We start from the raw sequence: 20,371 nt of genomic DNA, 5'->3' as shown, positions 1-20,371 counted from the left end.
CTTGTGATTGGTGTTTGACTTGTGTTTGGATTGTGGTTGATTTAAAATTAAGTCATTCTTGTGTGTTTGTTTAAGTTTACAAAAGTTTGTAAACTTGTAATACCACTTAAATGAATTTTTATAAACCCAATTCACCCCCCCTCTTGTGATAACACCTTGACTTTCAATCACCAAAGTCAACAAAAGAAGAACCCTAGGTTGTCTTATTCTTATTGGCAAATATTTTTGGAGAAATTTATTTGGGTATAAATATTTGAAGCACTCATTATACACAATTTATTCAAAGATAAAAAATATTTGGAGAAAAACACCCTTACTCTACTGAGCATATTTAATGTCATACTAGAGTGCATTCTAAAGCTTCAACGTGTACATCCTTGCTTGTTTTTAAGAAGAATTTTATTGTACAAAAGTTATTATTTTTGTTTGAACCAGTTTGGCTTAGCCTCTTGGTTGAGCCAAGGAATCTCTGCCCTGTAAGGGAGACTGGTTTGGTTTATCACAGAAATTGAATTGGGGAGTCTTTGTCTAGTAAGGGAGACCAGTTTGGTTCAGCCTGAAAAATGAACTAGGGAGTCAACTAGTGAGTCTCCGCCCCATAAGGGAGACTAGTTAGGCTCAAATTGGTAATTGAGCTGGGGTTCACCTCGCCCCATAAGGAGAGGTTGTAATGGTTTCTACTCCACCCGTTAAGTGAGCAAGGTTAGTGGAATCCTTGGGGGGTAGGCCTAAGGCGGGGATGTAGGTTGGTTTGGCTAAATCTCGATAACAAATATCGTGTGTCTCTCTCTTTATCTTATTTACTTTATGCACTATAATTTCCATATGTGTATGCTTGTTTATTCATTGATAAAAATATTTGCATGCACACATTTAATTTAGATGAGAAATGCTGCACTCGTGTATGTTCTCATTAATTAGTAAATCATTTTTACATAAACACCTTTAAATTTAAATGGGATATGATGTGATGTTTATATGCAAATATTTAATTTGTTGAGCATTCCATATCAATTTTAAATATTTGCATACTTGATTACTTGGGGGAATTAAGAATGTTTAGAAAGACCCTAGGTTGTGTTATACTGAATGTGATTTAAATTGAATCCATGAATAATTTTATAAATACCCAATTCACCCCCTATTTGGAATACACCAATTACATTAGTACTCAATAATGTTGGGCATGCTCATAATGTTCATTTGCATTTGATCTTTGCTGGAAGACTTGATGATGATGGATATTGCAACTTATTTTGGTAATGGACAATGGAGACTTACCAGAGGAAATTTAATTGTGGCCTAATGTAACAAATTTTCTAATATATATTTTATGAATGTTTCTATTTTCCTGAATTCTGTGAATGCAGTTGATAGAGATATCGCATCAAAGTTATGGCACAAGCGATTCAGTCACATAAGTGAGAAACAACTTGATTGTTTGGCCAAGAAGAATATGCTGTCAGGTTTAAAATGTGCAAAACTAAAAAGATATGTTCACTATTTGGCCAGGAGGCAGAGAAGGGTTTCATTTAAAAGTTATCCTCTTTTCAAAAAAACGGAGTTACTTGAGTTGATTCATTCAGATGTTTGTGGCCCAATGAAGGTAAGGACACTTCGTGGTGCACTTTATTTTGTTACTTTTATTAATGATCATTCAAGAAAGCTTTGGGTTTATGCTTTGAAATCCAAAGATCAAGTGATTGATATGTTTAAATATTTTTAAGCTTTAGTTGAGAGAGAAATAGGAAAGGAGATAAAATGTATTCGTAATGATAATGGTGGTGAGTATTGTGGTCCATTTGACGTGTACCGTAGACAACAGGGCATCCAACATCAAAAGACAGATCCTAGGACTCCTCAATTGAATGGTTTGGCAGAAAGGATGAACAAAACAATAGTAGAGAGAGTTAGATGTTTGCTTTTAGAAGAGAAAGTACCTAGATCATTTTAGGGTGAGGCATTATATACTATTGTTCATGTAATTAACTTGTCTCCTACTATTGCACTGCAGACTAATGTCCCTGACAGTATCTGGTATGTGAATGATGTATCCTTTGACCATCTACATGTGTTTGGCTGCAAAGCCTTTGTTCATGTGCCTAAATATGAAAGGTCCAAGTTATATGTCAAGGCATGGTAGTGCATTTTTATTGGGTATGGTTAGGATGAGTTTGGCTATAGGTTCTATGATCTAGTGGAAAAGAAACTTGTGAGAAGCCGTGACGCAGTCTTTATAGAGGATCAAACCATTGAAGACATTGGCAAGATAGAAAACTCTCAGTTTCAAGGTGGTGATGGCTTAATTGACTTGGATCTGATTCCTTTTTAAAAATTTCCTATTATAGTATAATATAGAGGCAGATGTTCATAATGATTATGTGGTGGAAGATCACGCAATTGTTGATGAGGAAGGTACTTCAACTATTGAACCACCTACAACTTCACTCAGGAGGTCTACCAGAGACCGAAAACCCTCCACGAGATATCCTATAGATGAGTATGTTCTTATAACTAATGTTATGAAGAAGCCTTTGAAAGTGAGCATAAACAACAATGGTTTAGTGCAATGGAAGATAAAATGAAATATCTGCATGACAACCACACTTTTGGGGTGGTAAAATTACTTAAAGGTAAGAGAGCTTTGAAAAATCGATGGGTCTATATATTAAAATAGGAAGAGAATTCTTCACTCCCATGATACAAATCTAGATTAGTTGTCAAAGGCTTCAATCAGAAATAGGGGATTGATTTTGGGGAGATTTTCTCATCGGTAGTGAAAATGTAGCCAACTCGTGTTGTTTTGGGCTTCGCTACTAGTCTTGATTTGGAGGTTGAGCAGATGGATGTGAAAATTGTTTTCCTCTTAAACAACTTCTTTGCTATGTCACAATCCTAGTTCGCTCCTCATAGATATAAATATATCTTCTAGAAGAGGTTTGGTATAAATATCTACCCATTCATCACTAGTATTCACAAATTCAAGTAAGATATCTTCTTTTTGCGCATGATATATTAATAAGTGTTGTCTTAGGTCTATATTCTTGGTGTTTGAGCGTGATATAAGATTCTTGGAGATATTTATAATGCTGGAATTATCACGCTGTATAGGTCTTGCTGAATATTCTAAATTAAAATTTTTTAATTGTTGTTTCATATAAAGTGTTTGTGCACAACAACTACCTGCTACGACGTATTCGAATTTAGCAGTAGAAAGGGCTAAAAAATTTTGATTCTTAGAGAACCAAGACACAAGAGATCGTCCTAGAAAGTGACAAGTGCCACTTGCACTTTTTCTTTCTATTTTACATCCAACATAATTAGCAACTGAATAGTTGATCATCTCAAAGTCGGTGTCCTTAGGATACCATAAACCTAAGTCAATAGTACCTATCAAGTATCTTAAGATTCTTTTTATGACTATTTGGTGAGATCCTTTAGGGGCTGACTGAAATTGGGCACACATGCATACACTAAACATAATGTCCAGTCTTATCAAGACTTATGGATGCACTCATCGAGGTTCCTATAGGTTTGCTACCTTCGATATCAAAATTTTTAAGCACATCCCTTATATATTTTGATTAATTTATGAAGGTTCCATTTTTAGTTTGCTTAATTTGAAGTCCTAAGAAGTAATTCAATTCTCTCATAATGCTCATTTTAAATTCATCTTGCATATATTTTGCAAAGTCCTTACATAGATCTTCGTTTGTAGCACCAAATATGATATCATCTACATATATTTGAATGATAAGCATATCTACATTTTTAGATTTAATGAACAATTTGTTGTCCACCTTTCCATAGTTCATAAGGGGGGGGGGGAGGTCTTATCTAGGCTTGATCTTATGGAAACTCTATTTATCACATAACATGCGATATTTACCACTTCAGCCCAAAAATACTTAGGTAATTTGTGCTCATTAAACATGGTCCCAGCCATTTCTTGAATAAATCTATTCTTTCTTTCAACAACTCCATTTTGTCCTAGAGTTCGAGGTGCTGAAAACTTGTGATTTATTCCATGCTTATTACAAAATTTTTCAACTTATTTATTTTTAAATTCTCTTCCTTGATAACTTCTAATATTTAAAACTCCCATTTTGGAGTCTCTTGCACAAGTTAATTAACATCTTGCAAGCTTCATCTTTGGAGGCTAAGAACAGTACCCAGGTAAACCTGGAGTAGTCATCAACAATGACGAAAGCATATTGCTTTCCTCTTAGATTTTGTGATCTAATAGGGCCAAATAATTCTAAGTGGATAAGTTCTAAGGGCATACTAGCGGAGATGTGTTTCTTCTTTTTAAAACTAGTCTTAGTTTGCTTTCCGAGCTGGCAAGCGTCACAAATTTTGTCTTTTACGAACTTTGTGCTAGGTAGACCTTTGACTAATCTCTTTTAAACTAATTTAGATAACAAGTCCATACTAGAATGTCATAGTCTTCTATGCCATAGCCAACTAGCTTCATTCATAGTTGTTAAGCACATGATTTCTTGAGACTTTAAATTTTCAAAGCTTATACTATACATATTATCAGCCCTATTAGAAGTCAATAAAACATCATGCTTTTCTTCATTTCAACTTTGCATTCGTCTTCTTTGAAGATTATGTTCAAGCCTTTATCGCTTAATTGACTTATACTAAGTATATTATGTTTTAGCTCATCTACTAGTAAAACATCATCAATGGTTAAGGAAGGTTTTTTTACCTACTTTACTGATACCAATAGTTTTACCCTTGGCATTGTCGCCGAAGGTGACATATGCACCATCTTTTTGCATTGGTGTAGTAAATTTTAATTTATCTCCAGTCACATGCCTTGAACACCTGCTGTCCAAGTACCACTTGTCTTTTGATGGCATGGTCCTAAAGCAACCTACGAGAAGGGTTCAACGTTTTACCTTTTTGTACCCAAACCTTCTTAGGTCTTTTTATTTTAGGTTTATTTTTAGATTTGTCTCTCCATACTTTATTGATTTTAACATGTTTCCTTTTAAATGGACATTTAAACTTTGTATGTCACCTTTTCTTACACAAGAAGCAAGTAGTATGTTCATAAGCATTTTTGGAAGATGTGTTGGCATAATATTTTGATTCTTTTACAAAGTATCTCATATAGAGATTCTTTTTCTTCTTGCTTTCAATTCCACCGTATCCAATTCCTTCTTTATCCAATGAAATTCTTTGTGGTCCAACCATCTCTTCAAAAATTTCTTTTCCTTTTGTGAAATTTTAGATGATTTTGTCTTTATCCTCAATTTTACTTTTAAGTTTACTCAATTCTTAATCCTTCTTACTTTCACCATTTACTTGCAGCTTTACTAGGTCTTCAGACATCTTATTTATTTTATCCATGAGATCATCAATGTGTGAGTCCTTTTCCTTTTCAGCTGACTTTGAAGTTTCAAGTTGATTTTTGAATATTTCATTTTTTTTTTCAAAGTTAAGTTTCTTTTAGTTACTCTTATTAACCTTTTATGCAAAGTAAATAGTTCAGCCTAAATTTCTCTATATGAAGGCATGCTTTCACATGAGTCACTACATGATTCATCACTGGATTCTTCAGATGAACTAGTATTGGAATTTACCTCAGTATCTTTAGCCATGAATCAGAAATTTTCCACATATCGATCACTTTATTCAATTTTTGATTCGCTTGAGCTTGTGTCATCCCACATAGTAGCTTTCATTACATTCTTTTTCTTCTTCTTGTCTTTCTTGAGTTGTATACAATCAGGTTTTATATGGCCAACCTTTTTGCAGTTATAGCATGTAAGAGGTTCATTCTTGGTTTCCTTTTTGATTGTTTCTCCTTTATCAAATTTTGAGCCTTTAAATTTTCAAGTAAATTTCTTATTTTTCTTAAAAATTTTTGAAGTCTCCTAGTAATCAAGGCTATATCATCATCGTCTAATTCATTTGCATCTTCTTCTTCACTAGAGCTTTCTTTAGCAGCTTTAAGGGGTACTAATTTCTTAGGTTTGTTACTTTCTGAATTTCTTTCATTTATGGTCATCTCATATGTTCTTAGTGATCCAATCAATCTATCAAGAGAAGTATTTTTCAAGTTTCTTCCTTCCATAATTGTTGTGGCCTGAGGATCCCAAATTAGGGGAAGTCCTCTAACGATTTTCTGGATCATTTCATAAGTTGAGTAATTTTTCCCTAAGGCATTTAGGGAGTTTATAGTATGGGTGAATCTAGTATACATACTAGTAGTGGTCTCATTAGGATTCATCCTAAATGATTCATACTCGCTAGTGAGCATATCGATTCAACTATCTTTTACATCAACCATTCCTTCATAAGTTACTTCAAGTTTATCCCAAATTTCTTTGGCTAGTTTGCATGTCATGACCCTATTGAATTCATTTACACCAAGGGTGCAATATAGTGAATTCATTGCACTTGAGTTAATTTTTAGCATCTTTAAGTCATTATCTGTCATCTCCTTTTATTCTTTTGGTATTTCTTTACTGTCTACGGTTTTGGTAGGGATAAGATCACCATGTGTGACAAATTTTCAAACTTTCTAATCCATGGTTTGTAGGTATATCCTCATTCATTGCATCCAAAAGGTGTAGTTAACACCGTAGAAGATAAGTGGTATAGAGGAGAATTGACCCTCAACAAAAGGAGATACACCTAGATGTGCCATAGAGATCTTTGTGTAACTTCTAGTTTAAGATTTACTACGACCCCGCTTTGATACCAATTGAAATGTAAGGTGAAATCCAAAGGGGGGGGGGGGTGAATTGAATTTTTAATACTTCTTTGCTTACTTTGTGTTTAAAACTTCCTTAGTTGAATTTTAATATTAGCAATGTACACTTTTTGCAATTTACCAATAACCACAACACTATTCAGTTTAACTAATATTTAATCTCAAGATAAAATCTTTGATATTGATACTTAGCTTATTTAAATTCCAAAAATCGGATTAGGATAGTTAAATAATAAAACTCAAATTTCAAATTCAATTCTCAGATTTTTTTCCTTTACTCAAATCGATGAAATATAATTTTTAGATTTTAGATTTTTGAAAACTTTTAGTACCTTGCAGCTATTTTAATATTCAAAATCAAAACTTTAGATGAATTTGTCAAACCAACAAACTAACTAATGTATGCTGAATTTAAATATGCTTTAATATGCTTTTAAAATAAAATTCCAGCACTCCCCAAAATTTAGCAAGGTATAGAAATCATCCACGCAGATAATATTTTTGCATAAAATAAAGAGAGTAGGGAGGAAAGCTTAGAACCAGATATTTTACAAGGTTCATTCTGCAGCCTACGTCCTTGCCCCAAGCAATCGCTGTGAGGATTCAAACTTTTTATTAGACCAAGTGACAACCTCTCTCCTTCTTAGGTGCCAATCCCTATCTAACAAGAATACCCCTTCTCATTATCCAACAATTCAACAATCCTGAATATTAAAAAACAACAAGAAAAACAAATTTTTTTGTTGTAAAAAGAATACTCTTAGTTAGAGTAGTTTTGTACAAGTTAAAAACACAGTATACTTCAACAAATAAACAATATAAAGAGATAAAGCTCAAAGTAAATATCACCAGGGTTCTTTTTTAGATTGTAAAACTCAGTTAGAGCAGAATAACCATGAGCTTTAATTCAGCAAAATCATAGCAATAGCTTTTAGCAACGTTTTGAGCAATAACTCTTTGAAAGTATGAGAATTTTAATCAATAGCTTCTTGTTTGTAATTGTTGGTGTAGGTAATCCTTGGGTTTAGTATGTATTGATAGATAGAAAAACTTAATTTTTGTATTCCCCAAATTTACTTGCAATATTGCCTAAGTTTTTACAAAGTTTAGGGTTCAAGAAATTAGTTTTGGAAACTTGTCCTCGATGTTTTAAATTTAAAAAATTAAAGGTCGGTCGGCCGAACTATCAGGGTTATTCCCCTGTGCCTTTTAAGTACAACGTATTTTCAAACATAAAATGGGATTTGTCTCCTGATCCTCAAAGGTATGTCACTTGATTCTATTCTATCTGTTTAATTTACATTAGCTTGAAAAGCCAATCACCTGATTGTGAAGCATCAGTCGCCTGATTGAGCAAAACATATGCTTTTAAAAAAGTAAAATAAATAACTCTATTTCCAAAAACTCTTTTTAGAGCTTTTATACTTGTTATATTGAATTGGGTCTTTTGAAAATATTATCTGAGGTTTTCAAACATGGGTCTGTAAGTCAATATTAATTCCTAAGAGCTTCAACCATTTATATTGATATTTAATGAAGTACTTACACGAGACTTCTTAATATTCTAACTCTCTATAGCACTAAGTCTTCATTCTTTTGCTTCCATTCTTTGAGTCTATCTTGACTTCTTTCTTCAAAGGATTTTAAGCTTCATTTGATCTTCTTTCTTTGAGTCACAGCTTTTAATGAACTTCATCAAGCACTTGAGATTTTGAACCTTTTATTTAAAAACACTTGAATCCTGAAACATCCTCACTTAACCATATATGTTAGGTTCCCTTGATTTGTTATCATCAAAATAAGATTCTTAAACCTTGTTAGGCCAACACTTGGCAATCTAGGTTTCAAAAATTTGTTGCAATGTCCACTATAGAAGCTGAGTTCATTGCATCTACTAAGGCATGTAAAGAGTTATTGTGATGAATTGGTGTGATCCTAGGAAGGGGGTGAATTAGGTTTTAAAACTTTTTGGCTAAATTGAATTTATATCGATTCACCACAAATCATATCCCATTTAAAATATAAGTGTGCACGTAAAATGATTAGCCGCTGAATGCCAACATACACATATGCAGCATATCTCATTTAAATTAAATGTGTGTATGTAAATAATTATAACAATAAATAGACAAGCATACGCATATGGAAATCAAAGTGCATAAAATAAAAGAGATAAAGAGAGAGACATACACACGATTCGTTATCAAGGTTCGGCCAAACCAGTTTACACTCTCCTTAGCTCAAATTACAGGGCTGAGCCATAACTAGTACTCCTTATCGGGCAGAGTCTCCCAAACTCAATTACAAGGCTGAGTTACAACCAACTCTCCTTACGAGGCAGAGACACCTCGGTTCACTTTCCAGGCGGAACCAAGTCGTACACACTTTACAGGATGGTGCACCTCCTAGCTCACCTAACTGGGTTCGAGCCAAACTGGGACTCCTTTACAGGGCAGAGTCTCCCCATCTCAATTTATAGGTTGAGCCAAACTGGTCTCTTTTTATGGTAGAGACTCCCCAGCTCAATTTACAAGCTAAACCAAACTAGTACATAAAATGATTTGTGTACATGAAAATGCTTCTGAAAAACAAGCAGGGATGTACATGTTGAAGCTCTAATATGCACTTTCTAATGATATGAAAAAAGCTTAGCAAAGTAAGGGTGTTTTTCTCAAAGTAATATTTTTAATCATTGAAAGATGATATATATATAATAAATGTTTCAAAGATTTTACCGCAATAAGAAATAGAATATTTTTCAATACAAAGTGAGAGAACCTAGGTTTCTTCTTTCACAACCTTTTTTGCAAACAAAGAAAATGATGATCTTTGAGTAAAAATATATATATGTAAATAAGTGCTCAAAGATTTAAATGAAATTAATGATTTCTCCACAAAGCGTTTTGCAATAAATAAAATTTATTTTTTTTATCATAACAATATTTGCAAGACAAAAAGCTTTTCAATCTTGTAGTGGAAGTGCTCAATGATTCAAAAGTTAGAAGAGATTTCTCCAAAAATATTTATCAAGAAAAATATGTGGAGAAACAATAAGCTTTATTCTCTAAAAATGATTTTCAAAATGTAGAATTAAATGAGAGTAAATGCTTAAAGAAAATAAATGCCTTAAAATAAATGCCCTTTTCCAAAAGGATTATCAAAAGAATAAGTGAAAGAGAGTAGGAGAGAGTGTAGAAATTAGCCCAAACAAAAGATTTTTTCAATTAAAAGAGTTTGGGGGAACTTTGATTTAAAAATAGCCCAAAATATTTGAGGGGAAATTTTGGCTAATCAAAGTTACTAATTAAGCTTATATAAGGGGTATATATATACAGATTTTTGGAAAATCTAACCGTTTAGGGACACGCTCGTCACTTGAGAAATGTTTAATTAAAAATTTAATGACATTTAGTGCTAGAAATGTTTCCTGACTTGAGAGGTTTGGTTGACCCAGGGCTTTTCCGGTCAGCTGACGTCACAAAAACATTCAAATTTTTTGATAGGTTCGATCGGATGTGGAACATGCCAGTTGGCTGGCTTAGGCAACTTTCAAATCCTTCATAGGTTCCGTTGGCTGAGGCTTAAGCCGGTCTGCCAGTTTTTAGGACCAGTTGACTGAAGCTTTCAAAGGCACAAAAGGTAGGTCAGCTAGGCTTGACAAAATAGGCCTAAAAATGAGGTCGGTCAGCTGGGGTTTCTTAGTTATAAAATGGCCAGTCGGCCGAGGTTTTCAGTCGGCTGAGGCTTTTAAAGCAAAAGAAGGTTGGTCAACTAAAGATAGTTAAACACCAAATTTTCAGCCCTATTTTGATCCAAAATGATTTAAACCCTTTTTTGTTTATGATTTTTGTTTTTATGAAAAGGATTTTTCACGAAAGTGTTGGGTGCCCTAATGTCTGTCTATGGTCATTCTTAGCTTAGCTCGTATTATGTAGAATATGCATTATTACGTACCAAATATATAAAAACTAAACACATTACAAATAAGAAACATCTATCTTCTTCTTCTTTTTTCTCTTCACTTCTTCATTGAATACACCACATGTATGGACTTTAAGTTCCTTCTCACTTTTATCTCATGTGTTCATTTAGCGTTTTTCAACAAGTTTATGATTCAGGACACACATGAGTTAACGGACACAGAAGCTAGCAGAAGGAGCATAAAGATCACACACTTAGACGCATTCCATGACACCAGAAGAGCAAAACAATAAGACACTTAATTTAAGTTGCATATGCATTTAATTTTTATTATTTCATCTGTAATAATGCATGCGTATGCGTGATATGGATTGAATGCTCAGATGACCGTTGGTTTACCATAGGGAACCAAATGACCTTAGGACACTTAACATTTCTAAGAAAAATCTTTTTCTAAAAGACTATAATCATTAAAAGTGTTTAGAAATAATTTAGGGTCAAATTTGGGGCAAAAACAGACTTGGTTGACCGACATTGGAGTTTTTTGGTTAATTAAATAGCCCCGATCGACCGACTCTGTAAGGATTAAATCACCACGGTCGACCAAACACTCTGTTCGCTAAAAAGTCAAAATATCAACTAAGCCACGGTCAACCGAACCCTTGGCAGTATAAACACCTTGGTCGACTAAAGCGGCCAAAAGTCAACATGTTGACTTTGCTCGGTCGACCATTCTAGTTTGAACGCACCTTCCTTAGCCAACTGAACCATAAAGCCTCTTACACCCCAACAAATTGGTTAACCAAATACATAGTTCAAAATAGCCTTGGTCGTTTGAACTAAAAAATGGTCAACCAATCTTTTGTTTGGGTTGACTGAACCTAGTTGTGTGGCCGATCGACCTTATCTTGGTCGACCGAACCCATGAAGGGGTTCAAAATCGCTCTGAGATGATTGACCAAATCCTTAGTTCAAAATTTTCATGGTCGACCGAACTTATTAGTATGGTCGACCGAACGTTGTCTATGGTCGACCGAACCTCTCGGGTTCTAAATTTTTTAAAGGCTTGAAATTAATTAACTTTTAATTAAACAATTTGGAAAATACTCAGCGCATCCCTAATGGTCAAATTTTTTAGGAAAACTATAAATACCCCTTATTGACCTTATAAGTCGCGCCCAGTTTTGATAATGACAAATACTGATATTTGATGTTTGTTAAGTGCTTGTGCAGGTCAACATTAATATCCCAGGGGAAGACACTTGAGGAAATAAGAAGACCGTGAAGTTTTGTAATTTGTGTTGCAATTCATATCGGTCTGTAATAATGAGGGTCTATAATAGTAACTTAGACATGTGGATGTATGCTTATCACTTGCACATCATGCACATATGATATACTGTAAGCTCAACCAGACCTTAGCAAGACCCTAGGCTCCAACACTCACACACAAATTGCATAAAATATGAGTGCGAAATAACTGTGCTAAAATTGATCATATCTAAGCTTGCTAAGAGGAGTCGGGCGACCGAAGCTTTGGAGTACAAAACTCCTTGAGCACCCGAACCTTGAAGGTCAATAAGTCGACCTGCCCTTGGGCGACCGAACCAAAATTGTGTATATCTTCGTTAGGCGCTTGACCCCTCGAAAGGGACATCCCACCAACTCGAGCGATCGAGCTTTTCAGTTCAAAAAAGCCTCGGGTGATCGAACATACCTGTTTGGGCACCCGAACCCAGGATCAGGCACCCAAAGTTATATAACTTTACTACTGACTTTGATTCGGGTTGCCGAACCTTTATACGGGCGACCGAATCTCATTTGAAATCTTTTATGACTGTGTCTGTTCGAACGACAGAACCAAGGTTCAGCCACACGAACCTCTGACAGTTAAAATTAATTTAACCACGGTAAAACTGGGTTTAAATAAGCTAAGTGAATTTTAATCATTTGTGACTTTCTTAATTATTCCTATTGTGTCTCGAACGGTTCTAAATTTTTACCTGCCTATAAACAGGCCTTCATTTTCATGATTAAGGCATGATTAGCAAAGTGATTAAGCAAAAGAAATTCTCTCTCCCAAAAATTCATTTTTTTCCCTAATACTCTCAAACTTGCATCCTCTTGACAAAATATGAGATTGTAAGAGTTTCATTCATGTTTGTTTGATTGTTGCTTAGAGTTAATCCTCCCTTTCTTGTGTTTACTTGATATTTAATTTTTGGGAGCATAGCTTAGGTTTGTCCCGTAGATTTGATCATTTTAAATCACGTGTTGGATTAAACCAAGAAAGCTTAGGATAATTGCATTTCATTGCAAGTGTCCAAAAGCTTCGTTTTCGGTGTGCAAAGAATTTTTCAAACAAGAAAATAATCCTTTCAAACTAGATTTGTTCTTATTTCATTGAACAAAATTATCTTGAAACTAGTTTGATTATCTATCTAGTATACTTGGAATATTTATGTTCTGATTGAAATATTTTGTTTAGATTCCAAGTCATTGCTTGTGTTGATTATTCTTGAGCATCATATTGATTGTATTGCATCAAACACTTTTGAGCTTCATATTGACTATACTGTGTGTAGTGTTGGTAGAATACATCTTGCATCACTGAGCTTACGTTATATCATGATTGATGCACATTTGATTGAGCTTATTATTTGGGTAAAAATCTGCTTTACGTGAAAGCACTATTTCATTGTACCATTTGATTGTAAAATTTGAGTGTTTCCAGGCATGGCCTGAGGGGGTGGTAATCCAGCCCGGTAAGGATTGTTGTAATGGTTGGGGTTAGCCCTGTACTAATTGACCTGGTTTGTATAGGTGCCGCTCCACCTGTTTAAGTGAGCAAGTTATAGTGGTATTTCTTGTGCTTGTTAGCCAAGGCAGGGACATAGGCAATTGGCCGAACCTCAATAGCATCTCTGTGTGTCACCCTCCCTTTACTGCCTTCTGGTGCTTGTATGATTGATTAAATTGCTTTAATTACATTATGGTATACATTTACTTTACTTGCACTAGATTGACCATAAGGTTGTGAATATACTGGTGTTAAGAGATTGACCTAGGGATTAAAGTTTAAAAATACCAATTCACCCCCCCTTTTGGGATCACGGTAAAGCTAACAATTGGTATCAGAGTCACGTAGCATAGACTAGTTGGTTTTTTTACAAAAAGATCACATATGACTCATAGCTCCATGACCCCTTTCCTTGAGGGACCATATTCCACACGACCTCCTGTTTTCAGTGGTGTTAATTACACCCTCCGAAATAAAGGATGCACATCTACCTTTAGAATACTGATTGGAAGGTATAGAGGATTGTCTCCAAGGGAAACTATGTCCCTATGAAAACTGAGGGTACAACTAGGGTTCCTAAGACTGAGGATGAATATGATGACGATGATATGAATATTGTTAGTCTTAATGGCATTCCCATGAATATATTGTATTGTAGTCTTGATGTAAATGAATTTAATAGAATTATGTCATGTTCTACTGCAAAAGAAATATGGGATAATTTAGAGGTCACATATGAGGGTATCAGGGATGTGAAGGATAGTAGGATAGATATGTTAACCAATGAGTATGAGGCATTTAGGATGAATGTAAGTGAGTCCATTTAGAGCATGTACACTAGATTCAAACACATCATAAACTCACTATATGCATTAGGAAAGACCTATCCCACATATGAGATGATTAGGAAAATCCTTAGACGCTTACCTCCTTTTCGGGAAGCCAAGGCTACAACCAATGCTGAGGGTAAAGATCTTAAGGCCATGATCTTAGATGAATTGATAGGCTCCTTGACTACTTATGAACTGTCTATAAATGAAAGACTTAATGAGCATAACAGGACTAAGAAAGTGACTGCAATAAAAGCATCTGATAACACATCCAGTGAGTGTAGTGAGTCTAATAGTGATGATGAAATGGCCATGCTAACAAGAAAATTCAGCAGATTTTTTAGGAAGAACAGGAAGCCTTATAAAAAATATAGAGTCCACAAATGAGAAGGGAGAGTCCATCAAAATAATATAAAAATCAAATGCTCTTACGTTCTATAACTGCAACAAGGTGGGGCATATCAAACCCGGTTGCCCATTGCTAAAAATGGAGGCCAAGAAAAAGAAGAGAGTCATGAAGGCTAGGACTTCATGGGACAAACTAAGCAGCAGCGACTCTGAATCAGATCACAGCAACTTGGAGGTCGCTAATCTGTGCTTGATGGCACACAAGGATGAGGTATTGTCTTCCAATTCATTATCTTCTCATTGTTCATCTGATGATTATGATTCTAACTACATGCGTACATTTAGAGAATTACAGTTTGAATATATTCATGTTTCAAAATTGTTAGGAAAAACGACCAAAGAAAACAATGATTTGAAAAAGAAATGTGAAAATTGGTCAAAATTATTTAATATGGAAAAAACCTCTTATGCCTCTATTTTAAAAGAAAAAGATGCTATTGTTGTTGAGCTTGACAAAAAATTGGAGGATAGCTCCAAAATCATTTTTAAATTCATTAAGGGCAAAGAAAATTTTGAAAAATTACTTGATGCCCAAAGAAACTCCTTAAATAAAGAGGGTTTTGGTTTTAATGGTATTGAAAATGTTAGACGACCTAATCTTTACTTAGGACACTTTACACCTGAGTCAAAATCCTATATGCCTCCTAAAAAACCTAAGTGTAGATTAAGATGCTTTAAATTTAAACACATTGGTCTCATTCAGTTTGATTGTCCACTTAGGAATAAGCATGCTAGAATTAGGAAACTATGGGTAGTTAAGGGAGATCCTACTACTAACCCCAGTGGACCCAACAAAATTTGGGGACCAGCATCAGTTACTTAACTTATTCTGCAGGTATGCCTAAGATCGTCCTCCTCCAAGGACCGGTGGTACTTAGATAGTGGATGCTCACGACACATGACTAGCAACAAGGGAAAATTCACTTCAATCATTCCCAAGGATGGAGGCTATGTGACATTTGGTGACAATGCCAAAGGACGCATCATCGGGGTAGGTAAGGTGGGTAAGGATTCCTCTCTCACTATTGATAATGTCTTATTGGTTGAAGGACTAAAGCATAATCTACTTGGCATAAGTTAGTTGTGTGACATAGGATATAAAGCATCTTTTGAAAATAACAAATGCATAGTAGAAAATAAAACAGATCACAAAGTGCTCTTTACTGCTGATAGACATGAAAATGTTTATACTACTTCTCTTGACAACTTAGCTTCTCAACAAGCAATATGCTTTTCTGTTGTAAATTAAGCTAGTTGGTTATGGTATAGGTGCTTAGGACATGCTAGCATGGATTTGTTGTCTAAACTTGTTATAAAAGAACTAGTTAAAGGCTTGCCTAACATGTCTTTTGTAAAGGATAAAATTTGTGATGCATGTCAAATGGGTAAGCAAACAAAATCCAGTTTTAAAAAAAGGAAATTCATATCTACTACTAGAGCACTTGAAATTCTTCACTTAGATTTGTTTGGACCTAATTCTGTGCAAAGTCTTAGTGGGAAATCTTATGCTTTTGTAACTGTGAATGACTTTTCTATACTCACATGGGTGTTGTTTTTTGCACATAAAATTGAATCATGTGAACTGTTCACCAATCTTTGTGGGAGAATTCAGAATGAAAAGGGATATAAAATAACTCACATAAGAAGTGATAAAGGGACAAAATTCAAAATGAAAGCATTGAAAAATATTGTGACTTGGAAGGCATATCACATAACTTCTCTGCACCTAGGACACCTTAACAAAATAATGTAGTAGAAAGAAAGAATAGGTCACTACAAGAAATGGGTAGAACTATGTTAAATGAGCACAATTTACGTAAATATTTTTGGGCCGAGGCCATTAATACTGCATGTTATGCTATGAATAGGGTGTTGATTAGACCTTTGCTTAATAAGATCCCTTATGAATTGCGGAACAACCATAAGCCTAATATTTCCTACTTTCATATGTTTGGTTGTAAATGCTTTGTGCTTAGAGATAATGAGCATCTTGGAAAATTTGACTCTAAATCCGATGAAGGCATTTTCCTAGGCTATGCATTTAATAGTAAAGCATATAGGGTTTTTAATAAACGAACTTTAATTGTCATTGAATCTATTCATGTTGTGTTTGATGAATCTAATCCTTTCTCTAATAAAGATGATGAAGATGATATTGATATTAGAAAATGTTTACACAAACTATCTATTGAAAATAATGCAAATGAAAACCCATAAGAAAATGAAAAATCATCTAAAGATAATGAACATCGGGAGTTGCCTAGAGATTGGAAATTCATTAGAAGTCATCCTATAAATCAAATCATAGGTGAATCGTCCAGTGGAGTAGCCACAAGATCCTTTTTGAGAAATATAGTAAGTCATTATGCTTTCTTATCCCAAGAAGAACCTAAAAATATTAAAGAAGCCATAGAGGATGAGTCTTGGGTGATGTCCATGCAAGAAGAACTTAATCAGTTTGAAAGAAGCAAAGTGTGGACTCTAGTTCCTAGGCCTAATGAGCACACCATCATTGGAACTAAATGGGTATATAGAAATAAGAAAGATGAGAATGGGGTAGTAACTAGGAATAAAGTTAGATTGGTTGCCCAAGGGTATAACCAACAGGAAGGGATTGACTTTAATGAAACATATGCTTATGTTGCTAGGTTAGAAGCCATTCACATACTACTTGCCTTTGCCGCTTTTAAAAATTTTAAATTGTTTCAAATGGATGTTAAAAGCGCTTTTCTAAATGGTTTCATTAATGAAGAGGTATACGTAGAACAACCACCCGGTTTTCAAAATCATAAATATCCCGATCATGTTTACTGGTTGTCTAAAGCCTTATATGGATTCAAGCAAGCTCCTAGAGCTTGGTATAAGAGGTTTAGTGGTTTTCTATTGGAAAATGGGTTTGCCCGTGGCAAAATTGACACTACACTTTTCATCAAATCCAAAAATGATGATATGCACCTTATTCAAATTTATGTGGACGATATCATTTTTTGGGCAACTAATGATGAGTTGTGTAATGAGTTTGCCAAATGCATGCAAAGTGAATTTGAAATGAGCATAATGGGTGAACTTAGTTTCTTCTTAGAGCTACAAATTAAGCAAGCTAACCATGGAACTTTCATATGCCAATCTAAATATATCAGGGAATTGCTAAAGAAATTTAACATGGAAGACTGCAAAATTCTTAGTACACCTATGAACTCTTCCATTAAGCTTTATAAAGATAAGCAAGGAATCCCTGTTGACATAAAATTGTATCATGGTATGATTGAGACTCTCTTATATCTCATTGCTTGTAGGCTTGATATTATGTTTAGTGTGTGTATGTGTGCTAGATTTTAGGCTGCCCCTAAGAAATCTCACCTAAAAGTTGTTAAACGAGTCCTTATGTATCTAGTTGGGACTATAGAGTTAGGCTTGTGGTACCCTAAGCCTACTTCCTTTGAGATTGCGAGTTATACGGATGCTGACTTCGTCGGTAGTAAAGTTTAGAAAGAGTACTAGCGGCACTTGTCACTACTTAGAACAATCTCTTGTTTCTTGGTTCTCTAAGAAACAAAACTCAGTTGCCTTATCCACAACTGAAGTAGAATATATTGTGGCTGGAAGTTGTTGTGCCCAAATTCTTTATATGAAACAACAACTTGTGGATTTTGGATTGCACTATGATATGATACCTATTAAATGTGATAATACTAGTGCGATCAACATCTCCAAAAATCCTATCTCATATTCACGAACTAAACATATTGAGATTAGACATCATTTTCTTCGTGATCATGTACAAAAAGGAGACGATGCACTTGAGTTTGTATGCACCAATGAACAATGGGCCGACATATTAACTAAACCACTACCCAAGGATAGGTTCATACAAATTAGACGTGAGTTAGGCTTAATGCATAGTAGAGAAGCTTCCTAAACTTAAATTTTTCATAACTTGCATAAATTTAGGGGGAGCACTCAAATGAGAACTTTCTAAGTCTTAGCAACTAATATTATTGTTGACTTTAGACTTTGTGAAAGCTGATTATTGATAGTGTGCACATGCATTGTACTTATTGCATTATCATATTGAATGTAATGTATAATGATTATCATTTGTGATGCACTTCTTGTCCACTTCATGATCATTTTAAAACTTTATTTACTTGTTGGACCATACTGAACTGTTTGAGTAGTTGTGGATAAACTATTAGGGAATACAAACTCAAACAGGTTACATCTTATATAGGATTTATTTTGGAAAGTCCAATTTTCAAATGGCACTCTACCAAAATTTTTCTAAATCTTTCCAAAATTTCTCATGTATAAATGTAACATTTACCCATTGCCTAGAATTTTTACTCTTATAGCCCTTTTTACTGTTGCCAAAAGTGAGAGATGGAGAGGCAAAAATAATTGGGTAAGGTTGTAATACATGATGTATACTGTTAGGGGGAAGCTTATTTAAGCTATACCCAATTTTTGCATAATGTATTTGTCATCATCAAAAAGGGGGAGAATGTTGACCTTAGAGGTTGCGCCCGATTTTGATAATACTGATATTTGATGTTTGTTAAGTGCTTGTGCAGGTTTAAGTTAATATCCAAGGGAAGACACTTGAGGAAATAAGAAGACTGTAAAGTTTTGTAATTTATATTATAATACATATCGGTCTATAATAGTAACTTAGGCTTGTGGATGTATGCTTTTCACTTGCACATCATGCATATATGATATAGTGTAAGCTCAATCAGACCTTAGCAAGACCCTAGGCTCAAACACTCACACACACATTGCATAAAATATGAGTGTGAAATAACTGTGCTAAAATTGATCATATCTAAGCATGCTATGAGGAGTCGGGTGACCGAAGCTTTGGAGTACAAAACTCCTCAGGTGCCCGAACCTTGAAGGTCAACAAGTTGACCTGCTCTCGGGTGATCAAACCAAAATTGTGCATATCTTCATTAGGCGCCCGAACCCCTCGAAAGGGACATCCCACCAACTCGGGTGACCGAGTTTTTTTTAAAAAAAAAGCCCCGTGCAACAGAACATATGCGTTCGGGAACCCGAACCCAGGGCCATGCACCCAAAATTACGTAGCTTTGCTACTGACTTTGATTTGGGCTGCCAAACCTTTATACAGGCAATCGAATTTCATTTAAAATCTTTTATGACTGTGTCTATTCGGGTGACTGAACCAAGGTTCAGCCACCCGAACCTCAGATGGTTAAAATTAATTTAACCGCGGTAAAATTGGATTTATACGAGCTAAGTGAATTTTAATCAATTGGGACTTTCTTAATTATTCCCATTGTGTCCCAAACGGTTATAAATTTTTACTTGCCTATAAATAGGCCTTCATTTGCATGATTAAGGCGTGATTAGAAAAGTGATTAGTAAAAAAAATTCCCTCCCCTGAAAATCCATTTTTTTCCTTAATACTCTCAAACTTGCATCCTCTCGATAAAATTCGAGATTGTAAGAGCTTCATTCATGTTTGTTTGATTGTTGTTTAGAGCTAATCCTCCCTTTCTTTTGTTTACTTGATATTTAATTTTTGAGAGCATTGCTTAGGTTTGTCCTGCAGATTTGGTCATTATAAATCTCGCTTGGGATTAAACCAAGAAAGCTTAGGATATTTGCATTTCATTGCAAGTGTCCAAGAGCTTCGTTTTTGGTGTGCAAAGAATTTTTCAA

The sequence above is a fragment of the Malania oleifera genome, chromosome 6 (assembly GCF_029873635.1).
Source record: "Malania oleifera isolate guangnan ecotype guangnan chromosome 6, ASM2987363v1, whole genome shotgun sequence".
NCBI lineage: Eukaryota > Viridiplantae > Streptophyta > Magnoliopsida > Santalales > Ximeniaceae > Malania > Malania oleifera.
The sequence above is the reverse complement of the archived record's forward strand: the minus strand, read 5'-3'. Positions refer to the sequence as shown.